General features: G+C 45.6%; 1 long non-coding RNA gene across 1 annotated transcript; it reads left to right on the forward strand.

Moving 5' to 3' along the window:
- The first annotated feature begins 6,512 nt into the window (after window positions 1–6,512).
- LOC147825964 (uncharacterized) lies at window positions 6,513–12,880 on the forward strand. The gene is made up of 2 exons (XR_015439934.1): window positions 6,513–10,825; window positions 11,388–12,880. It is a non-coding gene; the product is annotated as an uncharacterized LOC147825964 (long non-coding RNA).
- Window positions 12,881–18,344: the final 5,464 nt, after the last annotated feature.

Consider the following 18,344-nt stretch of genomic DNA (forward strand, 5'->3'; position numbering starts at 1 on the left):
TCCAGCAAGGGAGGGCTGCAGGCTCCGGAGAGACTGCTCCCGAGGGTGGGGCAGGCCAAGTGCTATGGAATTTTGATAAACTGGAACGGATCTCTCAGAGTTTCTATTCCAGTCATCAAACATTTACTAAATTCCTCCTGAGGATGGCTCTGTCTGATTTACACTTGGTTCCCTTTCCTTGCCCACCCCAGGGAAGGCATGAGAAATATTTATCAACTTCATTGGCACCCACTGCAAAACACTGGGCTTGAGTTGAGCACAGGGAGAGGTGTGTTTAGAGAAGTTGTGCTCACCACAACACAGTGCGTCCCAGTGACTGTTCTCATTGCTGAGACAAAATACCCAACACCCAAAGTTACAAGGGTAAAGGTTTATTTGGCTCACAGTTTGTAGAGGTTTCAGATCATATTGGCTGGCTCCAAGGCAGGGTGGCATGGCAGAGGAGAAACAGTTTATGGTGCCCACAAGGTAGCAAAAACAACAAGGGAATCTTAACATCTTTCTGCCCCTTTTATTTTATCCAGACTACTGGGATTTGGGCAGTGCCAAACCAATCAGTGCACCTGCCCTTAATCCCAGCATCACACACTCTAGATTCAGCCACCTCTTTTTTTTTTTTTTTTTGTACTGGGGATTGAACTCGGGACCTTCCACTTGCAAGGCAGGTGGCAGAACCACTGAGCTAAATCCCTGGCCCTCAGCCACCTCTGAAAAAGCCACCTCTCACTGCCTGAGGATTTGGGGGTACATCTAGACACAAGCCATAACACAGTGTGATCAAAATATGTGGTGAGTATTTAAATTAAAAAAATTTATTACAGTAAAAGACACATTGGTACTAATTGTCTTCAAAATACCCAACCTTGCTTTGGACACACTTATCCCATCCTTCTTGCTACTTTCTTGAGCAGTTCTGGAAATTCTCTTTCATGAGTGTCTTTACAAGGTATGATAAAAATACAGTGGATGCTGCAGCCAACTGCCATGCAGCAGAAAGGCAGGCTCATAGAACCATCACAGTGCCTCCTCACCTGCCTTAATCACCAAATTGGGCACCAGGTGACTTCTGGCTCTTCTCCAAAGTCAAGATGACCATGAAAGGTAAATGTTTTGAATCAGCTCAGGACATCATAGGGCAGCTAAAGACATTCATGAACTAGGACTTCCAGAACTGCTTTAGAAAGCAGAAGGAATGATCAGATAAGTGTGTTCAAAGGGAGGTGGAGTATTTTGAGGAGGATTAATGGCAACACATATTTCATTGTAATAAATTTCTTTAAAAAATTTTTTAGATGTTCACCACATTTTTGATCACACCTTATATGTTGGATTTCCTAAGTATTTACCTTGGCCCTTTGCCCTTTCTTTTCTCTTTTCCTAGATCCTATTCCCGGGAACCCCTTCTTCTTCTCCAAAACCAGTCAGAAGGCTTGGTCTCATAGAACACAGCAATTTCCAAGCTCACCTTGTCTCAGGTACCCTGCAGCCGTGACCCATGAACAGGGAGGCAGGCGCACCCTCACTGGCCTTAGGGTGGGAAAGAATGTTCTTAAAGTGGGAAGTGCCAAGGAACAGCTGTGTGTTCTCCTTCAACTGCTGCCACACGTTGATGGCACTCTCAAAGGAGAAGGCAAAATGGCTCCTGTAGGAGCTGTGAGCTACAGTCATTATTACTACTATTATTAATAATTAAAACCACTCAGTTAATGTTCACGACAGAGCTCCAAGGTAGGAATTATTGTGACCTCTAATTTTTTTTTTTGAGACAAGGTCTTGTTTTATAGCCCAGGCTAGCTTTGAACTTATAATCCTCCTGCCTTAGCCTCCTGATTGCTGGGATGACAGGCATATGTCATGATACCTGGTTTGTGACCTGTGTACACTCAAGGAAATGGTATGTAAATAGATTAGGTTATATCCCCAGTAAAAGGATTCAAGCCAGAATGGTTTTGGTTTTGTTGGCAGAATCTTTTAATGAACAAAGGCCTGGTCACATGACAGTGAGGAGCACGTGCTGAATGTTTACCAGTTGATCTGAGTTCAGTGTTGGGAACTTTCTGTGCTTTCTTCCAAGCAGTGCCAGGGTTCATTATCTAAATTCAAGGTAAGTTATTTGATAGCCCATAGGACCATGTTAAATTCACCAAGTCACTTTTTAAAAAATGGACTTTTAATTTATTATTATTATTGTTTTTGTGGTGCTGGGGATCACATAGGGCCTGGAAGCTAGGCAAGCACCACCCCTGAGAGCACTTCTTTTTTTTTGGTACCAGGGATTGAACTCGGGTCCTTATGCTTTCGAGGCAGGCAGTGGAACCACTGAGCTAAATCCCCAGCCCCTAAGACCACTTCTTAACTCAGCATTTTACCGAGAGAATGAGGCATCATCAGTCAATGAATGATCCTGTCTAGACTTTGGGTACTGATACCTAGATCCCCAACAAGGTGAATTTATGGAAAGCAGAGTGCAGATGTTTACAAATGCTCATTTTAGCCAATTGTTTGTTTCCTAAGTCTTGATTTCATGATAATGTGGCAACACCAAGTGGACTTCGGCTCTCTGCTTGCTCCTCATTCACCAGTGTCAGGGGAGGAGAGGCCAAAGGCAAATTCTTTCCAGGAGGCCATGGAAGGGGAACAGCGACCGGGGTTATCCATATCTAGGGAGCTGGTATTTGAATAATTTGGGATATATTGAGAATTTCCTAATTTCTTGTCCTCTCACTTGGTCTATTTTAAAGACCCAGGTATATTTTGCTGTTTTTTTTATTAGCACATGTTTGCAGTACACAATGATTGCATCCCTTGCATGGAGTTGATACGTGTACGTAATACGTCTTTATTCCCTTTTCGTCCCCTTTCCTTCCCCCTCCCTCCATCTCTTGGTCCCCTTCCCCTTTGAGAAAGACCTATCTCCCTACTTCCTGTTATCTATTTTATTTATACTCTAAGTTTCTCACAGAAAAGAAACCATGTGATATTTAAGCTTGTGTGTCTGATTTATTTAGCATCATGGTCTCAAGGTGCACCCGTTTGCCTACACATGACTCAAGTTTGACTTTCTTTATGGAAGAGTAGTGCTTGTTTTGCTGTTGTTGTTCCTCACAAATTAGGGAGCTGAAATGTGCCTCACCTTGAGATCGTGCAGATGGAACTCTACAGGGTTCTCCGAGGAGGGGTTAGTATGTCATTTACGAGGCTCTGAGAGTCCAGGTGGCCCCGCCTGGCCCTTGACTGCAAATTCAGTGCTGCTCCAGCTCCCTAGGGTGTCGAGATATCCAGGAGCTTCCCCCTCCCCTCTGCTCTCATTTAGGGATTTATTTGCTTATATTTTCCAGACTGTTCCACAGTCTCTTGCCTTTGGGGGTGGGGGTGCTGGAGGTCAAACCTCGGGCTTTGTGCATGCCAGGCAAGCATTAGCATTCTACCTTGGAGCTATTTCCTTATCCCTCTTTAGAATTTTAAAAAATTTGCCATAGGTTCTCCCTAAGCTGCACAGGCTAGCCTTGAACTTTCTATACTCCTGCCTCAGCCTCCAGAGTAGGTGGCATTACAGGTGTGAGCAACCACACTGTCCATTCCAACACTTCTTGGAGATCAGCACAGGAGAGTTTGCCTTGAAACACAGGCACAGTGATCTCCATGCTGGATACTGACTTCTTGGTATTTCCTGCTGGAGCTGTGCTTGGGTGGAGCTCCCTTTAGAAGTGCCAGAGTTTTCCTGTTTGTGCAATTGATTTTCAGAACCTTGAATAAACTCTGTTGTTATGTGTGCAGAACAATAACAACTCAGCAACTCCTTATTAAGCACCTACTATGAGCCTGCCACTGTTCCAGCAGCTGAGGACACACAGTGACCTCAGCAGACCTTGTTCTCAAAGAGCTCTCAGTATGGTCCAGGACACAGATTAGTAAACAGACATTTGCTTTCACGTGGTAAGTACCATGAAGGACAAAGTACAGAGTGCTGGGGACAGGAGGCGGGGCAAATCCAACCTCAGGAGTGACAGGGCTTGGGAAGGGGCATGCAGTATGCCAGGAAAGCTTTGTTTGAGCCCAAGCCAGCTGAACATGTTAAATAGAAGAACCTGATTTTTAAGAATCTGTTCTCAGTTTTCTGCAAGTAGATGATTTCAGTTTATTTTCAAGAAAACATTTTTCCCCAAGCTCTTTTGCAGTGGCTTAAGCACCTCCACTCCTGCTATTTGCTTTGCACTTTGATACAGAGGTACCCGATCTCACCAAGGCAGGCCAATCTCCCCTCCTTGGAATGAGGGGAAGGAGAAGGGGAGCCAGGCAAGAAAGTATGGTGCTTACCAGTTCTCAACAGTGCAGGTCCTTCTGGGGGACTTCGTGTCTCATTTGAAGTGTATTTTGGGATATCAAGCCGCTACAACGCTATTCAAATTCCATATAGGCAACAAAACATATTTCTGTGCCACCAGATGTAAATGATGTGTGGATTGTTTATTTCTTTTAGATTCTTCATGTCATAGTTGCTCTCCATTAGTGCAAATAATAAAGACCTGCTTCTTGCCAAAAGGAAAAACAGGAGTGGGGACGGGGACCAACACAAAGGCTTCTGTGTGTCTGGCTAGCTGAAGTTTCCTGCGATTGCTCTTGGATCTACTTTTGGTCCCTTGGCTAGGCAATAAAAACGTCCATTTGTTTATTTTAAAAATCACTTATTGAGGTTTAATTTATAACCAATAAAATCCACTCATTTTAAGCATACAGTGCTATGAATTTTGACAAATGTATATGCCAGCACAGTCATTTCCACACTCACAACATGAACATTTGCAACTCCCCTGAAATTCCCTTATGCCTTTTTTCCCAGTTACCCCCAACCCTGGCCCCAGGCAACCGCTGACCTGCTTTCTGCCACCACAGATTAATTTTGCCTCTTCTAGAATTTCCAATACATGCAATCGTATCACATGTATTGGTTTGAGTCTGACTTTTTGCTCAGGATAATGTATTTGAGATTCATCCTTGTGAAAATCTGTAGTTCACTTCTTTTTATCTGAAATCCTGCTATTTGAAGTGGCAAACAATGGTTCGCTTGCTTAGTGAGCAGGATGAGCAGATGAAGGAAGTCCCTGGGGCCTAACAATTCTATTAGCTCACCCAGGAGACAAATGCCCAAGAAGGACATTAGGATAGCAGGGATCACACTGAAGAAGTGGCCAAACACATGACTTTCTGAGCTGCAGGAGTCTGGGAGGACGGGGAGAGCTGAAGCTCCGGTGAATGATAGCACAGATTACAGAGGATGGCAGGGCTATTTGCTCGGTTCTGTTATGAGCTCATAACGAATGTGACAATCCTGGAGAATATAAATACATAGTGCCGTATTTATATGTGTGCTTGTCTGGAGAGACCTGGCAGGGAGTGGTGGGAAGGGGTTCCGGGAGGATTTGAGTAGGCAAAGATAACTGGGTTGAGCAGAGCCTGTCCCAGCCTGCGCAGATGCACAGTGACACATAAAAAGGACACCGAGGGCCCGTCTGCATCCGTCACTGTGCCCGGCTCCTTACAGAACCAGTCTCCTGCATTCCTGGCACCAGGGACCATGGGCGCGGGTGCGGGGTGTTAAGTTCTCTGCTTTTTATTAACACATGTTTGTTGTATGTAACAATTACATTCCTCAGTGCTTTGTAGCATCGCCTCCTCTGCCCCGCCTCGTATCATCAGGCATTAGATGGCCACAAGGAGCACACAAGCCAGGTCCCTCGCATGCGCAGTTCACTTTAGGGGGCTTCGAGCCAGTGAGAATCCAATGGGGCCACTGATCCGATAGCCAGGGGAGCTTGGGCAGGAATGCAGGAGACAAGGAGAGGCTATGCCTACGGGGGAAGCCTCACTCGCTCACCTGCTCCTCTCCCCCTGCTGTGCAGCCTGGTTCCTAACAGACCACCGGCAGGTACAGGGCCTTAACAGGCGTTGTTTCATTTAACCCGTATTCGTACACTATATAGCAAATGCCCGTGCTCTGCCCGCTTGCCGGGTTCGGTTCACCACCTTCCCGACACGACACTTCCCTGAGCCCTCCTCCAGTCTAGGTCAGGGGCTCTGCTTAGGTCTTCAACATCATCTTCTGTCATCTTGATATCAATGCCAGAGTTACAGCGATCTGCACAATGACTGGACTAAACACCATCTTCCCGACCAGATGGCTGGCTCTGGAGGTCAGGGGCCTTTTTATTTTCTTTGCTCTTAGTTATGTCTCCACACCCTGGCAGAGTTTCTAGAGTATAGTAATTGCTCAGTAAATATTTACTGCCTTAGGAAATGCGTCCAAGCCCCTCCACTTTCCTCACAAGTGCTCCCCGGCCCCTTGAGGACTTTCCAGCCACTACTGAGAAGTGGCCTAGAAACACATAGAGTGTGACCCCCCCCCCCCCCCCCGCTTCCCCGAGATTGATGCCAGGTCTCTCCCCATTGTTTTTCTTCTGGGTATTTAGGGAAAAGTAATATCCAAGTTGAAGACACAGTATTGCTCTGGGGCATCAAAATTTAGTGTCAACTGTGGAGATAAATCTGGAAGCAAGAGAAAGCTGGGTAGACTCTGAATGAATTAGGAAATCCGAATAACATTTTAATGAAGTACAGTGTTGCTTAAATACACCCACATTCTGAATGAAATACACGTTCTTGGATCCTCTACTTCTTAACGAAAGTACACTTAGTCCCATGTCCTCACTGGGAGGTTGATAAGTCTCTATTTTCTTCTATTCTTGCCATGGTAATTCCCCAGCTATATAAAATTTACAAACTGCTTTGGAGGCATTTTGGAGAAAGGTGCCATGGAAATGTATGAGATTATTGAAATAAATGCTGATTGAGAGATTTCCCAGGTGGATAGTTAAAATATACACAGGCACACACAAACACTCCCAGCCCATCCGCCCAATACTTTTGGCTCTGATCAGCGAAGATAAATTTTCCTACCTGACAGTTGACTGTAAGTCAAGAAGTGTGTTTTAATAGTCACTAGCTTTCTGCTCCTGTTTGCTGCTGTCTCAAGCAATCTTTCACCTGCTGGGACACAAGACCTAAAGGCTTTTGGCACACGGATAGGTGGTGCTTAGCAGCAAGGTAAATAAATATTGGCATGCTGTGAGGGAGAGGTGAATAGAAGTAAGTCAGGATGTCTTGGGATCCATCACTTTTCTTGCTAATAAGCTAATAGGAAATCATGAATTTACTGGATTTTATGCCAAATAAAAACACAATATTTTTAGCTGGGCATGGTGGCACATGCTTGTAATCCCAGCTACTTGAGAGGCTGAAGCAGGAGGATTGCAAATTCAAGGTCAGCCTGGGCAGCTTAGCAAAACACTATCTCAAAATAAAATTAAAAGGACTGGGAGGAGCTCAGTGACAGAACACTTGTCTAGCATGCAGAAAGCCCAGCAATGGAAAAATAAAAGATTTGTGTAACAATATAAAGGCTGGACAGTATTGAGGGCCAGTAGATGCTGAGTGAATAATCTTGAAGGTGAACATGTGCTTTCTTTCACAGATCCCGATTGTTAGGTTAGAGCACTGAACTTGTGCCTCTGACTTTATCCCTCATATTCCTTTCTATCAGGTTTGCATGGAGTTGGTCAATCAAGTCAGGCTATTCCACACCTCAGTGCCTTTGGATGTGCTGCTCTTGGTGCTTGGTCTGGAGAGCATTCCACTCATCTAAGTGGGATGGGGTCATTTTCTGATCTTTGTATAACTGATAGCAAGATCATCCTTCATTTCCTTTATGTAGGCTTTCTAGACTAATTCTCCCATCCCTAGAATGACCTGTTTTATCCTACATACAATTTGACTGCATAGCTCTATTTCACAAAACAAAACTGGACTCTTGGGTAGTCCCTGCTCACACCCTGTACCCACTTTGAGGCTTCAGTCAACACTTCACTGTAACCCACTTGCCCACTTCTAACCTCTCAGATCGCCTTCCAAAGCATTTCAGTAATTTAATGTAGGTTTTATTGAAATGTTCTCAAGGGAGAAATGTGGAGGGCTTACATTGAACACACACACACACACACACACACAAACACACACACACACATCCCCATTGAAACTCCATTCACTCTAGGAGCCTTTTCTCCCATTCCCAGCTGCCTTGTTGCCTCTGTCTCCTCCGAGCACCCACTCTCTACCCTCCTCCAACTGTGCTGGCTGCAGCTTCCTTCCAACCCCCCAACTCTATTTAGCAATTTACCCCACTCAGTTCAGTGCCTTCTCCTCCATAGTCTTGCTTCCTTGAAATGTTATGTTCTGCCCATCAGAGTATCTGAGATCTTAAAAGGCAAGGACATTACGAATAACCAGTGAATTTATTCTTCTACTAGAGACTGGAGTAATTTAAGGGCAGGAATCAAGCTTCATATTCCTTTGCATCCCTTATGTAAAATGATTAAAATATTTGTGAAATGAGATGAAGAATAAATGAAAGAGTGTAGTCACTGACTACAGCGCCTCATTGCAGCCCACTTTAATCATGGTTTTCTACTGTTTAAAGATCTTCCATACCTTCAAAACTGTTGGCTTGGCCAGCTGCCATTTCTCCCTGGCTCCAGCTCTCTGCTCAGCTCTGATAGCTCCTCTTCCCCTCAAGCCCACGATGCCTATTCTTGCCTTCGGGTGTTCACTCACTTGTCTCTCTAGGGCTGGAATGATCCATGTTGTTCGTGAGGATGATTGGTGGGCCACCATGGACCTAGTGTAGGCCAGGACGGATGCATCTAGTCTGGGCTGGTAGTTCCATCCCATTTCCTTCCACTCTTCAAGGCTTAGCGGAGGTCTTCACTAGCTCCATCCTCCCCCAAGTTCTCCAGCCCAGGCACAATTCTTTCTCTTGTTGCATCATTAGGATATAAGCTCTGAATGCACCCACTCGGAGGGCTCTTAATCATTTGGCCTTGCACTGTCGAGGAATGTGTAGCAGGAAGCTTTGAGTCATTCCACTGCACAGACTGTCATTCTTATTAGGACTATTCATCAACATTTTCAGATTTTTCTCCATTACCAGACTTGAGATGGATTGATACTTCCTTAATCCTTTGAAGTTATGCATGGCTGATTTGCTTGGGCCAATGAAATGTGAGTAGCATTAGTGTGAGCCTGCAACTGAGTGCACTTTTTCCCCCATCACAGTGACTGCCATGTTTAAGATATCTGACTATCAATTGTCTATTAGCCTGGGTCCTTGAGAAAAGACCCAGCTGGCTCACAACAGGTGTGTGGTGTGAACAGGAAATGTGTTGTGTTAAGCCATTAAGATTCAGAGGTTATTTGTTACTGCAGCACAACCTGTCTTATCCAGACAGACTAGAAGTTCCTTGAGGGTAGCACTTACATTGAACTCACCCTTTTATCTCCTGTAGAACCTAGGATAATACCTCATGGATTTGTAGCAACTATTGGTGATCTAAACCGAGATGGGACAAAATAGATGAGACTGGAAAGTAAGGCTGGGTATCAGAACTTGGACTTTAGTAACAGAGACTTTAGTCTTTGAATAACCAAAGTAAATGTGCAAGATCATTTCAGGCCTATTCTAATATGATTTTTATGTACAGGGAGTCAGAATAGTGTCACGAAAGAAACCTAGGCTTTCAAGCCCTGTATATCTGGGTTCAAGTGAAAGCTCTGCTGTGTCTTAGTTGTATAATAGCCAGACAAGTTGTTTAAGTCTTTGACTTCTGGCTTTGTCATCTGCAACTGGGACAATAGCACCACCTACCACGCAGGATGACTTTGGGGATTAAATGAGAGAAGGTATTTAAAGCGCTTGGCACATAATGAATGGTCAACACGCGTGCCCCTCTTAGGTCGCTCTTCCCACCAGATGTGTGTGGCTTGGTGCGAACTCTTGGTGAATTCTCCGGGAACTCCATCCCTTCATTTACACCCTCTGGGATCTGGGTCACTTGCTTACTCCCTGGATTTATTCAGCTTAATCCTCCCCAGATCCTTAAGGTTTTGCTTTTACTCCCCTATGTAGACACTGGCCTTCTGAGAAATTCCACCTATAACTGGCTGCAGGTGGCAGTGGCCCCTGGCAAAGGACTCCAGTTGAGGGGGACATTGCCTTTGAGATGACCTCCCTGCTGCCAGTATTTTAAGGAGGATCCTCAGGATGAGGGGGTAGAGCCTGGGAAGGGAAGAGAGGCGATCTCCATAGAGAAGAAAGAATTCCAGATATTCTGGGGACCAGTTCCAAGGTCTGTGACCAGGGCCTCAGCTCTGATGACACTTGATTGAGTCCACTGCTGAACTCTGGGATCCTGTCAGTGACAGCGTAAGGGAAATCTGTGAGACCACCTGCAGTGAGTCCTCTGGGATGTAGGCCGGGGCAGTGTGTGGTGGCCTAAGGGCTTTCATTTTATTGGACTCCTGAACCAGTGAGTGTTGTGTTAGGGGTGTGTGTGTCTGTCCTAGGCTGAATCCTTGAGGCCACCTCCCTCCCACTCCCTGTGTAGCAGCAGCTGTCCTGTGGCATGTCCAACCACTCTGAAGGTGCTAGTGTCACTTGTTTTTCAAAGTCTTGGCAGGCACTCTAGCCCTGAAGTGAGACAGAGTGCTTACACTCTGGAAAAGCAGTCCTGAGAAACGTCTTGTGTCAGGGCTGTTCCTGGCCACCCTGGCCCAAAGTGCACCTCATGCCTTCTTTTTCTCTCAGAAGGCATGACATAGTCATGGGGATCATCTTGGACCTGAAAGAAAGAAGCCTGAACATGAAAGGAAGGAGGTCTTTGAGGAAACTGTGCCAACTACCCCAGGGTCATTTCTGTCATTTGCCTTCCCTGGAAAGGTGAGGAAACTTCCCCAAGACAGGGTGTTTGCCACCCCTGGGCCTTGTGCTTGGCACAGAGCATGGCGCCAGGTGCAGGTGCTCAGCAGACATCCACGAAGAAGATAACCTGGGAAAACATGTGGGCTGGGAAGCACTGCAGAGGACACGTTGGTGGGAGTTGTCAGCTGGCAGCCCGTGCCAGCTCTCTCTGACTGGGAGTTCCACTAATAGAAACAATGGCTGCTATCTGCTAAATCCCGAGTCTGTGACAAACAAAGGAGTGTATTATTTCCTAAATCCTACAGCAGGTTCACACTAGGCCACAGAGAGCGGAGGCTCATGGGCACAAAGTCAGAGGAACTTGCCTGGTGCCACATGGACAGAGACACTACAATCAGGATCCAAAGCCACCAGTGCTGAGCACTTTCTGTTTCTGCTGCCGCCCCTGGTCCCTGCTGGACACAGGTCTCACAGCGGAGCAGGATGGGGTTACCTTTAGCAGAGGCAGGAAGTTCTTCCCATTTCCCTCCTAGCCAGCAGGGGATACTTTCCTTTCATGTTTTTCTCCTCTTGTACATAGGTTGGAATTGTACCTGGAAGGAGCACTGGGGAAGCAACATGAGCTCTGCTTTGTCACCCTTCAAAAAAATCGCTTACCTGGGTTCAGAACCTTCTGCCCTGCAGTCTGGCAGCCCCCTCATCCCCAGCCCCCTGCATGTAGACATCCACAGCTTTCCTTTTCTTCCTGTCTCCTCTGTCCTCTGACTTCAAGACCAGGTTTTCATTTCACTAGAAAAACCTTGCTTCAGGTATTATTTTATGGAAAAGCCTGGGCTCCAAATAAGCACTCAATAAATATGTATTGATTTGCATGCAAATTTTAGACAAAAGAAGAAAAAGCTTTGGATCCAGAAGACAGAAAAGCTAGGGGTGTGGATGGGGGCAACAACGAACTAGACTCTATTCCTTCTGCTCTTCTGTCCACTTTCCCTGGCTCCCTCTCCCTCCCTCAGCCCAGGGAGGCAGCCGTGGTGTATTTAGTGTACTGCTGTCATCTGATTACATCCAAACAGATTGCAAAGCTCCAATCAATGCCAGAGCAGAAATGCACACACAGGCAGTTGTTTCCGTGGAAATGTTCCAGCTATAATTTACCTCCGAAGAGAGCTATCCAAACAACAGCTTCCTTGACCCTCTGAGGAGAAACAGTCACAACCGGACTTCAAGGGACAGATGGGGATAGAGTCTCTGACGTGCAGCTTGGCGTGTGCATGTGGGTGTCCCACCTTTGCCGCCTCTGAAGCGGTGCTGAATTCAAACACTGGGCTGGGGGCTGGCGGCAGCTCTGAGATCATGCAGTTGATCTTGTTTGACAGACAGCAGCCCAGCCTGTTGTGCTGAGTACAGAATGTTCTCTTCTGTGAACTGTGCTTGAACTTTTCCAACCCACTTGGTTTGAGGAACCACACAGACACATAGGGAAAAGACAGGGAAGATAACCCCCAAATCGTTGAAACCATGGTGTTCTCGGGGATTTAGGCTCAGGCTGTTTGCTCTTCATTGCTTGAAATTAAAAATCCCAAGCATTATACTTCTTGGAAGAACAAAATGCTTGTAATGTCCTTCCTCTAAGACAGGACTTGGCATCAACTCTGGAAATTAACCAGTCTGTCACTGTCTCTCTTCAATTTCTTTCTTTTTTTCCTCTTAGGCATTCAAGGAACACAAAAATAACAGTTGTTTTCCTGTAAAGGAAAGATAAGGTCCCTGGGTGCTTGTGACTACTCTCTCAGTGGTTCAAACTGACACAACATTATAAAGAGTATTCTCCAGTTTGCTGCTCTGACTGGAGAGTGTTGATAGTGAGGCCATTGGCCTCGATGTAGATGACCAATGAGAGGGACCAGTGATCTTCACCTAGGGCATAGATGGGTTAGGGGGCTCCCCAGAGGGTCTGTGGGATAGGCAGTATGGTGCAGCGTCCTGGTTTCCCAACTCATTATGATCACTGTTGTTATTTTAAGAGAGAGTCTTGCTGTGTTGTCTAGGCTAGACCCAAACTTCTGGGATCAAGTGATTTTCCTTTCTTGTCTGTGAAGTAGGTGGGACCATGCACCACTACACACTCAGTTATTCCCAGTCCCTTTTATTTTTTATTTGAGACTGGGTCTCCCTAAGTTGCCAGTCTGGGCTCGAACTTATAACCAACTCCTCTCAGCCTCTCTGAGTAGCTGGGATTACAGGTGTATACCACCATGCCTGGCTGCACTTCCTTTTTATGGTTGTTTGTATAACACTGGGCATCTTCTCCTGAGACTCACTGGTGAAAGGAGCATACATCTGTCAGATGTACAGGCAGAGTCGTTTATTAGTGTTGATTGTCATGCTGTAAAAGTGAAAGCGATTCTTCTCTTGCATTCACAGTTCTACCACTGACCTCATAGTTTGGGGGCTTTTGTCTTATGTATTGTGCTTCCTGTTGGCAACAGGGAGATTTCTACCAGAGTATCTTACTTCTGAGATGATTCCAGTTTTAGAAGATTTCCTGTGCCATTTTATTTGAAAAGTCACATGTCAACAGGCCATAAGAATATTGGTTAAATAATCCATTCATTCTATAAACTTCTGTTGAATTTTATATGTTTGTGTCTGGGTCCTAGGGTTTGGGAGACAAATAAGACATGTACCCTGCTTTCTGTTTATTGTCCAGTGGGAGAGGTAGAAACACACATACGCATACACACAATATATATAATATACATACATACCATTTATAAGGCAAACAAGGTTGCTACACGCTCAGGAGAAGTCCAAGCAATGCACTGTGCAGGTAGTTCCGGTGCTGCAGGGACAATATGAAGATTCTCATAGGAGGAAGCTGAGGCAAGAACAGTCTGGGCAGGAAAAGAAAGGAAGCATGACAGTAGATGATCTTTGTGGTTAACAGAGCGGCACAGTATATTTGAGTAATGGTACGTCGTTCTTGTGGCTCAACGTCGGTGCTAGAGTTTGTAGGAGGAAGTAAAATAGATTGAAGGGGGGTGTAGAGGAGGGCTCTGGGGGGATGGACATGATCAAAATATGTACATGTACAAAAACACCATAATGAAACCCGATATTTTGTAAAATTGCTAGGCACTAATGAAATGTATTTGAAAATAGACTGAGCATCTATCAGGAATATCTACTTCCTCTTGCGCCTTTTGCTAATATTTCCTGCTGAGTTTGTATGAAGTCTCAGAATCATCCTAGCACGGGGTCTCCAAAATAGTCACTGCATCCACTGAGACTGACCCTTGAGATAGAGTTATTTGTCCTTCCTGGCTGGGGCCTTAAAATCCTATGCTTACATATTTGTATTTTTATTTGATTATTTATTTATTTAAATTATTGAGACAGGGTCTAACTATGTGATTCAGGCTCACCTCGAACTCACTATGTAGCCCAGGCTGGCCTTGAACTCTTGGTGATCTTCCTGCCTCAGCCTCCCAAGTATTGGGATTACAGGTGTGCACCATCAGGCCCGGCCTATTTGATTATTCTTGAAGAGTTACTGCAGATTTCTGTGAATCAGAATGATCAGAGTCAATATCATGAGGCAACTTGTGTCTTGGTAAGGTAGCTGATGGCAATGGGAAGGGCCCACAGGAAAGGTAAACTGAAACAAGGAGATCAGTAAGAAGATGATGTAAATTGTTGAGAGCAGTGTGGGTGAGAGGGAGGAGCTGGGTGAACAGATGAAGCAGGGATTAGCTAGAAATGATAGGATTGGCAATGATGGGTGCCGAAAGAAGATGTGACCACCCCTGAGTTTTCTTCCCTGGGTCACTGAGAGGATAAAAGCGGTGAGAGAAGGAACCAAGAGTGGGCCTTTCTTTTTCTAAAGAGTAGATGATGAGCTGAGTTTGAATTTGAGGAGTCAGTAGGTCCTTCATGGAGTGAGACCCAGCTGCTATCTGGAGTCAAGCGCTCCAGTAGTTCAGGATTCATCCACAGAGCAACTAGTGGAAGCCTGGTGGTGGTGGTGGGGTAATTACCACCTCCCAGAAGAACAGCCATGCACATTGATTTACTGAGCAATGCTGGGGATTGAACTCAGGGCCTTGTGCATGCTAGGCAAGTACTCTACCTCCGAGCTACACCCCTGCCCCATGAAGGTCATTCAGAGGCCTGGAAAAGGAGAGCCCAGCTTGACCTTGAAAAGTGCCTGTGTTTAATAAACACCAGAGGAAGAGAAGATAAGAAATAATACAAGTTCTTAACAATACAGTGTGTCACTAGTTAAATGTAGTCCCCCATTCTTGTCTGATTTTTCTTTAATACAGAATAATGACTCACTTGAATTGACCTTTGGTATCTCCCTGAGACTGAAAAAAAACAGGTGTTTTTTTTCCCTGATCATTTAAGGTGATGTTTCTCAAACGCTTCTGATGTATGACCATGAACTACAGTGAGAAATATGCTTTATACTGAGACTCAGGACATACATGCAGGTATAATTATATAACTAAAACCAAAGGCCTCATGAAACATGATCATCCTGTATCTTCTGCAGCTACTCTATTCTATTTATTTTTTAAAGGAAAGGCTAGTTGAGTTTCACTAAGTTGAAATCACAACCATGAATGTGCTTCAAAGCTGCAGTTTGAAAGACACTGGGTTAAGGGACTATTTTCTGGAAGGCCACCCTCCCTCTAGTGTTTGGAATCTTCCAGGAGAAAGTAGTTGGACTCTGAGAATCCATGCCAAAGAGCTTAACCACAACGCCAAAGGCCTCTCTTGCAGTAGGCATTTTTAGCTTTGGGAGGAAGTCTAGTTCACTCCTACCAGCAGGGTTGCTTGTGATGTTTCCCGATGCAAATAGTGATAATGATAGTGATACATACTGAGCAGCTCCAATCTGATGAATAGCACAGACATTGTAAGTTTGGGATTTCAGATTGGGGTATTCTGTCCATAAGGTCTATACAAATATTCCAAAATTCAAAACACTGTAAAATCTGAACAATTGTGGTCCCAAGCATTTTGGATAAGGGATCTCAACCTGAAATGGACACTTAATGAGTCAGGCATATTACATACATTATTAATACAATTTTCATAATAAAGCTCTGCGAAAGATATTATTACTTCCATTTTCTAGATGAGAAGTATCAAGGCTAAGAGGGAAAACTTGCCCATGGTCACATAGCTAGTAAATGATGGATTCAAACTCAGTCGATTTGTAGAATGCAGGTACTCAGTTAACACTACTTGGAAACTATTTTAAAGAGTTGAACTAGCTGGGCATGGTTGTGTAGGCCTGTAATACCAGTACTCAAGAGGCTGAGGCAGGAGGATCGCTATGAGGTTGAGGCTAGTCTGAGCTATACAGGGAGGCCCTGTCTCAAAAAACCAAACCAAAACAAAATCTAAAAAGGACTGGAGGAGAGAGGTGTTATTTTCCTTGCCCCATGAGGGCCCTGAGCCCTACCCATCAGTTACTTTCATGTCTCCTAGCAAGGCTTGGTCTTGTCTCATGGTACTCTGTACAGCTTCTCATGGAGATCAGATGGGAAGAACGAGGCCTAACTGTCCTCCTTGGTGAGCACTGAGAAGAAAGAGGGCATGAAGCGTGGTAACGTGCTGAGGGGGAGAAGTAGAAATACCTGGGGTTAAGTTGTTTACCTGGACAAGTACCATGGAGGGAGGGAGACGGATGAATCCGGTGGACCTCTAATTGCTCTTGCCTGTGTCTGAGTAAATAAAGTCAAGGTGTGCCAGTCATTTGGGGCTCACGAGTCCCCTGGCTCCCCAGATTTTAATGTTTCTGTGTCTCTTTATTTTTCATCCTTGTCACCCATTGGTCAGGTTAGACCTTAGCTCGTAGGCTGGTTCCTACGGCTTCTCTTAGTAGAGCAGCATTTAGTTTACAAGTCTCTGGGAAATAATAAAAATCTCGCATGCTTTACGGAAGTGGAGGTAGATGCTGGGTGTGGTGGCACATGCCTGTAACCCTAGCACTTGAGAGGCTGAGGCAGGAGGGTCTCTGTGAATTTGAGGCCAGTTTGGGCTACAAAGTGAGTTCAAGGCCAACCGGAACTACGTAATAAGATCCTGTCTCAGGAACAAACAAAAACAAGGAGGCAGGAAAAGAAACAGGAGAGAAAAAAATAGAGAGGCACTGATGCATGGGCTTCTGAAGCAGGGCTGGAAAAGGCTGTGTGAAGGGATAAACCCAGGCCCTGGTTATCTGTCATCTCATCACCTGGCTAATACTTCCTAGCTAATTTTCTTTTCTTTTCTTTCTTGGCTTGGGGCTATGGCCTTTGCTACACCCCCAGCCTTTTAAAAAATTATTAAAAAAAATTTTTGAGACAGGATCTTGCTAAGTCAGGAAGTTGCTCAGACTGGGCTTGAACATAATTAAGATCCTCCTGCCTCAGCCTTGCAGAGAGCTGGGAATTCAGGCACGCACCACCACACCCAGCTCCCTGCTCCCATCTTTACCCTTGATAGTCTCCACTAGCTCATCTTTCCAAAGCAGCCCGGGGGTTACTCTCCTACTTCAGGCTTCCTGCAGACATATCCACAATGGAATCCATCCCCTTTTCCTTCTCAGCTGACCCCAGGGTCCACAGGATAAAGTTCTAGCTTGTCAGCTGCCATTCCAGATTGCAGTTGCCCGGCTGCCTCCCCTGCTCCCCTCCGGCTGTTTCCCCTCTGAGCTCAGCCCAGACAGCTTTCTCCCTGTCTCTCTCGCAGAGCTCCTGCCTGGAGTGAACTGCCTCCAACCTGTCCTTCAAGACACAGCCCAGGTCTTTCCTCCTCCCTGTGTTTCCCTCTCATCTCATTCTTTATTTTTGCATCTTTGCTTTTATATTGTCCATTTATAATAGCAAATAATGTAGAATAAATGGCTCATATTTACTGACACCCACTAGATGCCTTCATTCGTTTAAAAACTATTTCTCAAATGGTTCATTTGCAGACACAGGAAATCCCGTCATGCTGAGAGCGAGAGCAGGTGTCACAGCTCCGGATCCACGGTGCAGTAGAGAGCTGTTGCTTTTCACACTAGGCTTCCATACACTTTCTAGGAAATCACCCCAGTGTCCTTGTGGACACCTCTTCCCTTGTCTCAGTCCTTGTGGCCTGAGCAAGGCCGCCTCTCTTCCTTGAGGGAGAGGTAGGCCCTGGACAGGGGCTGGTCAGTGGAAGGACCGCAGCCCCCTTGTCACACAAATCAGCTGAGAGCTGGGGGTGGGATTAAAGTAGGGCAGAGGAGACCAGCGCCAGGTGCTCAGCCCCAGGCCCTACCGCTCACCTACCCAGGGGCTCACCAAGTAGTCCAGCCTGACCTCAAACTTACCATCCTCCTGCCTCAGCCTCCCAAGTGCTGGGGTTACAGGCGTGTGCCACCACACCTGGTGTGTATGACATCTTTTGAGTGCTTAGATCCAGACAATACTGTATGTTGAGCCAATCGATCCCCTTTTGCTTTAGGTCAAACTGTCGAGCAGCTTCTGTAACGCACAGCTCAGAGTTCAAACTAAGA

The sequence above is a fragment of the Heterocephalus glaber genome, unplaced genomic scaffold (assembly GCF_053883595.1).
Source record: "Heterocephalus glaber isolate CG9 unplaced genomic scaffold, H.glaber_assembly_v1.0 deba00001481, whole genome shotgun sequence".
NCBI lineage: Eukaryota > Metazoa > Chordata > Mammalia > Rodentia > Bathyergidae > Heterocephalus > Heterocephalus glaber.